The sequence below is a fragment of the Penaeus japonicus genome, unplaced genomic scaffold (assembly GCF_977035675.1).
Source record: "Penaeus japonicus unplaced genomic scaffold, GWHDUDI00000001_assembly GWHDUDI00000011, whole genome shotgun sequence".
NCBI classification, from domain to species: Eukaryota; Metazoa; Arthropoda; class Malacostraca; order Decapoda; family Penaeidae; genus Penaeus; species Penaeus japonicus.
In genome coordinates this window covers 2,228,344-2,238,343 of record NW_028234413.1, presented here as the reverse complement: position 1 = coordinate 2,238,343, position 10,000 = coordinate 2,228,344, and the positions used below count along the sequence as shown (strand labels likewise).

At 37.6% G+C, this 10,000-nt stretch overlaps 5 non-coding genes across 5 annotated transcripts; 4 read left to right on the top strand and 1 right to left on the bottom strand.

Annotated features, from left to right (window-relative positions):
* The first annotated feature begins 52 nt into the window (after positions 1–52).
* Positions 53–125, top strand: TRNAK-UUU (transfer RNA lysine (anticodon UUU)). The gene has a single exon. It is a non-coding gene; the product is annotated as a tRNA-Lys (tRNA).
* A 3,207-nt stretch (positions 126–3,332) lies between these two features.
* On the bottom strand, positions 3,333–3,405 carry TRNAK-UUU (transfer RNA lysine (anticodon UUU)). Its single transcript has one exon. It is a non-coding gene; the product is annotated as a tRNA-Lys (tRNA).
* Positions 3,406–4,754: 1,349 nt separating this feature from the next.
* TRNAK-UUU (transfer RNA lysine (anticodon UUU)) lies at positions 4,755–4,827 on the top strand. The gene has a single exon. It is a non-coding gene; the product is annotated as a tRNA-Lys (tRNA).
* Positions 4,828–7,234: 2,407 nt separating this feature from the next.
* Positions 7,235–7,307, top strand: TRNAK-UUU (transfer RNA lysine (anticodon UUU)). The gene has a single exon. It is a non-coding gene; the product is annotated as a tRNA-Lys (tRNA).
* A 1,504-nt stretch (positions 7,308–8,811) lies between these two features.
* TRNAK-UUU (transfer RNA lysine (anticodon UUU)) lies at positions 8,812–8,884 on the top strand. The gene has a single exon. It is a non-coding gene; the product is annotated as a tRNA-Lys (tRNA).
* The last annotated feature ends 1,116 nt before the right edge of the window (positions 8,885–10,000 follow it).

Below are 10,000 nucleotides of genomic sequence, written 5' to 3'. Positions count from 1 at the left end.
GGCTGACCATTGTCGTGTGTCAGGTAACCTGTATCTATTGTAGTAAATAGGAGCCCGGATAGCTCAGTCGGTAGAGCATTAGGCTTTTAACCTAAGGGTCCAGGGTTCAAGTCCCTGTTCGGGCGAACTTTATGGCGTGGGTATGTGCGCCTTATAGAAGCTGACGAGTTCTGGAAGCCTTTGCATCCAGCAGTAGAAAGGACCTAGTGTCTGGTGGTTGCTTTCAACGAGTTTACGTCTATATATACATGGATGCAGATATATACATGCATATATATACATACATACATACATACATATATATATATATATATATATATATATATATATATATATATATATATATAGGGTGTGCGATAAACAAACTGATTCTTCAATTTAGGTAGCTTGCTATTATCTTAGTTCTCCCTCTTTTCTTTTTTCGAGAATCTCGATTCTCAACTTCTCTCTTGTGTGCATGCATGCGCACACACACACAAATGTATGTATCCGTGTGTGAATAACGCGAGTAGGCATTATCTGTCACCCTTATGGATTGGGCTATATCCATTGATGTATATCCGGCGCCTGCTGTCTTCGTGATTGGATCAACTGATCCGTCCGCGAAGTATGACTACAATCCAGAGGAGTATTGGTATTAATGTAACTCTGCCTCCAAACGAAGTGGAGAGCGCTGATCTTTTCTCTTGTTGAGCTTCATGACCGAGATCTCGATCACAGGTTCCTCACGCGGCAGGAGTCAGGCCAGGGGTAGTCCAAGTCCTTGGCTAAAAGTATTTCCTTGAACATATTCAGATATGTAATATACATATACACTCACACACAAATATATATGTACACTCATAATTATATATATATATATATATATATATATATATATATATATATATATATTCATATATATGTATATGTTTACATATATACATATATATACATATATATACATATATATATACATACATATATATTCATGTATATAAATAAATATATATATATACACACATATATGTGTGTGTGTGTCTATGTATGTGTGTGCGTTTGCGTGTTTGTGTGTGTTTGTGTGTGTGTGTGTGTTTGCGTGTATGTGTGTGTTTGTGTGTGTGTGTGTGTTTGCGTGTATGTGTGTGTTTGTGTGTGTGTGTGTGCGTGCTTGTGTGTGTAAGGCTTGGATGCAGGCTCTACTAGCAGGTCAGTGAGGCATCACATGAGTAAGAAAGGAAGAGTAAATTGCGTAAAGAAGCATGCAAGCGTACATTGATGCAGGTCACCTATAGCATGCGGTACAATGACCTCATCCGATGTACTAAAAGATATAATGATGTTCTATCCCAAATCTTCGATGCGATATAGTTATGACCATATACAGTATACCTTGTAACAAAGCTTGTCCACCCCAGTTCAGTTCGCCGGGGTGGTAGATACGGGAAAAGAAATGTCAAAGTATCAATTACAAGACATAATCATGTGCATGTATGTCCTGAACGTGTTACGTCATATTTTGTTATTCTATCGAGTGTATCAAAGGATACCTACACCTGTTTAGTTAGTCTGGTTAATGAATAAAGGACAGGACCTGAAGTTCACCGAACGTCCTTGTGAAACACGTGTAGCACTAAAACGTAATTTGCCAGAAAAAAGGCTGTATTAATGGAAATGTACTTACAAATAAACAGACATGAAACTAAACTCATAATCGAACATTAAAAACATGGTATAAAAAATGTAAGCAATGAGGAATAATAAAAGATAATAACAACAATAACAGACACGAACGAGCCAGACACTGCAAGGCTCCGCCCGGTCACGCAGGTCCTCCGCCACTGAACGCTCGGGCGACCGAAGTTGGAAATGACTCGCATGAAAATGGAAAATGGACGCAAATGAAAGACTAGAATTTGATTAAAAAACTGAAATGAATGTGTATTTATGTGTATACATACATACATACACACACACACACACACACACACACACACACATATATATATATATATATATATATATATATATATATATATATATATATATATGCATCTATCTATCTATATATATGCATATGTATGTATATATGTATAAACATATATGTATATATATACACACACACGGAGCTTGGCATAGATAAGCCCCTGAGCGATGTGATCATGAAGCCAAGGAAAGCTGCAGGCCATGCCGGGGTCCTGCAGCTCCACAGAGAGGAAACCTCCCCGCCTACGAAGTGATACGGGAATGACACAGGGTATGAGCCACTGACGCTCTCTGCAAGGGGTACCGAGGTTGAGCAAAGTGATCAATGTTGCGAGCATTGTGGCCACATTGCCGCATTATTCACTAGAGCAGTGATTCCCAACCTTTACACCTTGGAGGAACCCCTGTAATAATTTTTCATATTCCAAGGAACCCCTATATATAGTATTAATTCTATGCATAGCATTTGCTCTCATTACTAGTATATACATTGTACTGACTGACACGTACGAGTATGTTGGTGTCTGGAGACTGTTTGTGACGTGTTGTTGAGTAGGAGTTACGAATTATGAATTAAGATCATTGTCATATTGTAATAGCACATAATTATTTTACGGTTTCTCGCGGAACCCCTGGTGATGGTCGGCGGAACCCCAGGGTTCCGCGGAACCCCGGTTGGGAATCACTGCACTAGAGTGTGCTCACATATGCTTCCTCCACCGAGGTCCGCCGAATACTGGTGCTGGACTGGTAAAACGGTTGAGCCTAAGGCTTGAGGCTTTCCGGCCCCGACGCTAACGTTCAGTAATGATGGTTACGTGAGTCAGCTTTAAATAGCTGAAAGAGGTGAGATGACCTTTTGGTCCGAGTGAAAGTTAGTTCACAACCCTTACTGATGTGCGTTGAATTCCCCGCAACCTGAGCGACTGTCTGGTAGCTCGTGTCTGTTATTATCATTATTGTTAATATTGTGTACATTCTAGTGTATTTTTGCCATGTTATTGATATTTGTTTCTAAGTTCAATTTTTTTTGTCGGCACAATTCCATGTGTGTATATATATATATATATATATGTATATATAGATATATATACATATATACATATATATTTACTGTATATTCACACACCCATACACAAACAAGCGCGCGCACGCGTGCAGATACATATACGTGTGTGTTTCTGACACACCACATATATATATGTATATATATATATATATATATATATATATATATATATATATATATATATATTCATGTTTATATAGACGAGCTCGCTGGACGCAAGCAGCAAACACAAGCTCCAGGCAGAAGCTTCCATAACTCGTCAGCTTCTATGAGGCGCACATACCCACGCCATAAAGTTCGCCCGAACAGGGACTTGAACCCTGGACCCTTAGGTTAAAAGCCTAATGCTCTACCGACTGAGCTATCCGGGCATCTATTTATTACGATAGATAGAGGTTATCTAAAGCACGACAATGGTCATCCTCTCGCCTCGTATGTGGGCGCTGTTATCTTTCCTCTTTCATGTGGCAACGTCAGTTCGACATCCCTGAAGAACTACTTTCGGCTATAAGATGGCATTGTGACATACTACATTGTAATGTCTACGTGTAAGACGTCATGAGGTTTAACAAAAAGGCGTCTTACCAGAAATAGGTAATTGTACACATTTATAGTGATTAAAGATCAACGGCAAAATTTCCCGTAGTTCAATGGAATGCCCCCCATGTTGGAAAAGACGTTACAAATGCTTAAAAACAAGCCTGAATTGATGATCTAACCGAAACAAATTAAAAATGTCTTTGTAAAGATGACTTTGAACATCCGTTAATAATCAATTAAAGGAATATTTCAATTTACAAATATTTTATATTAGAAAATAACGTAAAGATAATCTATTAGTCTTCTACTGAGTTTTTGCAGACCACGGCCCTTTAACTGTTTTTTTTTTTTTTTTTTTTTTTTTGTGTGTGTGTATTTATGTATGTATGCATTACCTACACATATATGAAGAAAACAATCAAACAAACAAAAAAAAAACAGTTAAAGGGCCGTGGTCTGCAAAAACCATGCCTTATATTGGCAACAAATATTCCACACCATTATTACATGGCGCCCTAATATCATTTAATCAATTAAAATTGATTAATATTGTTTAAAATTAATGGCGTCTTTCTTTCTGCACAATTAAGTACGACTTACCAGAAGCATTACTCTGATATTGGCACTGCTGGTGATTATTTTTTTTTTGCTTGTCCATTCTGAAGACTCGACAGTTGCTATTCCTAATCATTATGCCAGCAAGTGCAGAGAAAATGTAGAAGACTAATATATTATCTTTACCTTATTTTCTAATGTAAAATTAACTATTCCTTTCAATAATTATTAACGGATGTTCAAAGTCATCTTTACAAAGACATCTTTATTTTGTTTCGGTTGATCATCAGTTCAGGCTTGTTTTTAAGCATTTGTAACGTCTTTACCAATATGACAGAAAAATAGGGGGGTATTCCATTGAACTACGTTGATCTTTAATCACTATAAATAAGTGTACAATCACCTATTTCTGGTAAGACGCCCTTTTCTAAACCTCATGACTTCTTACACATCGACATTACAATGTAGTATGTCACAATGCCATCTTGTAGCCGAAAATAGTTCTTCAGGGATGTCGAACTGACGTTGCCACATGAAAGAGGAAAGATAACAGCGCCCACATACGAGGCGAGAGGCTGACCATTGTCGTGCGTTAGATAACCTGTATCTGTCGTAATAAATAGAAGCCCGGATAGCTCAGTCGGTAGAGCATTAGGCTTTTAACCTAAGGGTCCAGGGTTCAAGTCCCTGTTCGGGCGAACTTTATGGTGTGGGTATGTGCGTCTTACAGAAGGTGACGAGTTCTGGAAACCTGCTTGGAGCTTGTGTCTGCTGTTTGCTTCCAGCGACCTCACGTCTATATAAACGTGAATGTGTGTGTGTATATATATATATATATATATATATATATATATATATGTATATATATATATATGTATATATATATATATTTATATATATATATATATGTATATATATATATATATATGTATATATATATATTTATATATATATATACATATATATGTAGTGTGTCAGAAACACATACACGTATATGTATCCACACGAGTGCGCGCGCTTGTCTGTGTATGGGTGTGTGAATATACAGTAAATATATATATATATATATACACATGGAAATGTGCCGACAAATGAACAAAAAAATAAAAGAAATTGAACTTAGAAACAAATATTAAGAACATGGCAAAAATACACTAAAATATACCTAATATTAGCAATAATGATAACAGACACGAGCTACCATACAGTCACTCAGGTCGCGGGGAATTGAACGCACATCAGTAAGGGTTGTGAACTAACTTTCACTCGGACCAAAAGGTCATGTCACCTCTTTCAGCTATTCAAAGCTGACTTACGTAACCATCATTACTGAACGTTAGCGTGGTGGCCGGAAAGCCTCAAGCCTCAGGCTCAACCGTTTTACCAGTCCAGCACCAGTATTCGGAGGGCCTCGGCTGAGGAAGCATATGTGGGCACACTCTAGTGAATAATGCGGCAATGTGGCCTCAATGCTCGCAACATCGATCACTTTGCTCAACCGTGAAAATAGTTTGCCATGCATAACATTTGTGCATGATCACCTCTATACCCCTTGATCTGATTGCAGAGAGCGTCAGTGGCTCATACCCTCTGCCATTCCCGTATCACTTTGGAGGCGGGGAGGTTCTGGTTTCCTCTTTGTGGAGCTGCAGGACAGGGGGAGTCCAAGCCCTTGGCTAAAAGTATTACCTTGAGCTGAAAGTGGACCAGCACCCTGTTAGACAGCCAAGGGCGGCTCGCAAACAACTCGGTATCTAGTTCGAGGTGCCATAGGACTTTTTGACTTTGATATGATTGCCAGAGTACTTTCATGACAGAAATCCTTGCCTTGGTCCGGCCAGACAGGAATAGAAACCCTGCGGAAGGTGACTCGCTTATCCATCCAAGTATTGGAAGACCGCCACCCATCTAGGTCCAGTCCCTGGACACGCAGCCAAATACCCTGAACATACGATCTCAGAGCCAAGGCCTTGGCCATAGCAGCCGAGATCTCAGTTCAGTTATAAAGCCTTCCCCAGACAGCATATCCAGATATCGTTGTGCCCTGCCTACAGCGTATCTCCAAGTGGAAATAATGGAGAGTTCGTCCGTATAGGAGATTAGCCTGCATCTCTCTGGGAACCATAAGTCTAGAAGAAAGAACTTAAGGGCCTGGAATCTGACCCTGGCAGACGGTCTCTGGAAGTAGTCTCGGAGCCAGGCCAGAAGCTTACCCTTGATTTCTTCCCCAGTGAGGGTCTCCAAAGGGGCAAGAGGACTTGCCAATTCGATGGCCTTTTCCAGATCTGGGAAAAAAACACACAGATCTAATGTTGCTGACTGTGCTCAAGAGTGTGGCCAAACTATGTGCAGTACTCTTTCCCTTGGTGGACCCATGTAGTCGGTTCAGCACCATCCTTTCCGGCGTCTTGTCCAGGTCGAGGGGTTTGGCGGGAAACGATAGGCTGAGTCCGACAGTGAACGCTCGGGCGGCCTATTTTTAAAATGACTAACGTAAAAACAGAAAAAAGGACGGAATTGAAAGAAGAGAAGATATATATGCATATATATATACATATTCATATATATGTATATATACATATATACATATATATAAATATATATACATACAAACATACACACGCATATATATACATACATGCGTGTTTGTATGAATATATATATATATATATATATATGTATATATATATATATTTATAAACATGTATATATATATATAAACATACATATATATATACATATATATATATATGAGTATTTCACAGCACTATTACGCAACGTATTGATATTCTTTCTCTTTGTATAATCATGCACAAGCTACCAGAAGCATTCCCTGAAATAGTCCCTGCTTGTAATGCGATGTACGATAGGATTTTTTTTTTTTTTTTTTTTTTTATCTATTGATTAACTTTTTTTTTAAACCACAACACGCCCTTTCCTAAATTTCATGTAAATCACAATGACATCTTACTGCTGAAAGTAGGTCTTCAGGGATGAAGTGACGTAGCCGCATCGACGAGGGAAGTTAACAGTACATACATACTAGGCGAGCAAACTGACCATTGTCGTGTGTTAGGTAACCTGTATCTATTGTAAGTCATAGAAGCCCGGATAGCTCAGTCGGTAGAGCATTAGGCTTTTAACCTAAGGGTCCAGGGTTCAAGTCCCTGTTCGGGCGAACTTTATGGCGTGGGTATGTGCGCCTCATGGAAGTTGATGAGTTGATGAGGAAGCCTCTGCTTCCAGCAGTCAAAAGGAGCTACTGTTTGGTGGTTGCTTTCAATGAGGTTACGTCTATATAAACATTTATATATATATGTATATATATGTATATATATATATATATATATATATATATATATATATATATATATGGTGTTCTATATCCCTTGACGTAAACCCGGCGCGTGCAGCTGTCTTCGTGATTGGATCAACTGATCCGTCAGCGAAGTATGTGTTACAATCCAGAGGAGTATTGGTATTAATGTGACCCAAACGGAGCGGAGAGCGCAGATTTTTATCTTGTTGGACTTCATGACCGAGATCTCGATCACAGGTTCCTCCCACGGCGGGATGGGGGTGGGTGGGGGTGGGTTGTGGTATCAGGACAGGGGGAGTCCAAGCCCTTGGCTAAAAGTATTTCCTTGAACATATCCAGATAAATAAAATACATATACATAAGTGTGTGTGTGTATATGTGTATATATGTATATATATCTATATCTATATCTATCTATATATATGTGTGTGTGTGGGTGGGTGGGTGTGTGTGTGTGTTAAAGGCTTAGATGCAGGTCAGTGAGGCATCACATGAGTAAGAAAGTATAAATATATATACATATTACCTAAACATAAAAGCAAAAGGTCTAAAAGTACTGGTCAACAAACAGTAGACAAAGTACTTGCTCTGCTATTCCATGGTCTATATTTGCTCAATATATTCGAAAGCGATCATGCTTTGGCAACAAATATTTCACGTTTTACTTGGCGATTGATATTCTGTTTTTTTGTACAGTCAAGCACGAGCTACCAGAGGCTTTCCTGACACTGGTTCTGCTTGTGAGGTCCTTAGTTTTCTTATTCATTATCAAGTTTCCACGGTTGATATTCTTCAATATTATGCAAGCAAACGCATAGCACACATAGATACTAACTTAAACGCTACTGCACACCGTATAAGTTTATCTTTATCTGTATTTTCTAACTTAAACGTGACTTTTACATTTTCCTTTTTGCTTTCTTTATTTGCACGAATTATATCCACCGTGGAAATATGAATTGTTTTTTTAAATTCATCTTCACAAGGACTTTTTGGATTCCATGTTTTCAACTGGTTGACCCAAAAAATAATGTTTGATTTTTGAAAAATTGTAACGTCTTTACCGATATAATAGGAATCTAGCTTGCATCCCATTGTACTACTGGGAAATTTGTCGTTGATTTTTTATCAATATAAATATGTGTATAATTACTTATTTATGGTAATACCAACCACAACACATCATGACATATCTTAAACATCGAAGTCACAACGTAGCATGTCACAGTGCCATCTTATTGCTGAAGTAGTTCTTCAGGGACAAACTGACGTTGCCGCAAGGATGAGGAAAGATTACGAGGCGAGAGACTGACCATTGTCGTGTGTTAGATAATCTCTATCTATTGTAAGGTAGGTAATAGAAGCCCGGATAGCTCAGTCGGTAGAGCATTAGGCTTTTAACCTAAGGGTCCAGGGTTCAAGTCCCTGTTCGGGCGAACTTTATGGCGTGGGTATGTGCACCTCAAAGAAGTTGATGAGTTGATGAGGAAGCCTCTGCTTCCAGCAGTCAAAAGGAGCTGTGTCTGGTGGTTGCTTCCAACGAGTTTACGCGTATATAAACATGGATGCGTATATATATATATATATATATATATATATATATATATATATATATATATATATATATATATATATATATATATGGTGTGCCATAAACAAACTGATTCTTCAATTTAGGTAGCATACCAGGGGCAGTCCAAGCCCTTGGCTAAAAGTATTTCTTTGAACATATCCAGATATATATATATATATATATATATATATATATATATATATATATATATATATATACATATATATATAATACATATACACTTACATGCAAATATATATGCACTTATATAGATAGATAGATATAGATAGATAAATCAGGAAAAAGAAAGATCAATTAAAGTATCAATTATAAGATATAATCATGTACCTGTATGTCCTGAACGTGTTACGTAATATTGTGTTATTCTATCAAGTGTATCAAAGGATATCTACACCTGTATAGCTAGTCGGGTTAATGAAGAAAGGACAGGACCTGAAGTTCAGGACGAAGGACTAAGAACACATGTAAAAACTTGTAAAACACATGTAGCACTAAAACGTCATTTGCCAGAAAAAAAAAAAACTATTAATGGAAATGTACTTATAAATAAACAGTCATGAAACTGAACTCGGAATCGAACATTAAAAACATGACACAAAGAATGTAAGCAACAAGAAATAATAAAAGATAACAACAATAACAGACACGAACGAGCCAGAGAACTGCAAGTCTCCGCCCGGTCACGCAGGTCCTCCGCCATTGAACGCTCGGGCGACCGAAGTTGAAAATGACTCGCATGGAAATGGAAAACGGACGCAAATGAAAGACTAGAATTCGATAAAAAAAAGAATGTGTTTTTATGTTTATATATATAAATGTATATATATATACATATACATATATATACATATATATACATAAATACACACACACACGCACACACACACACACACACATATATATATATATATATATATATATATATATATATATATATATATATATATGACCAAATACA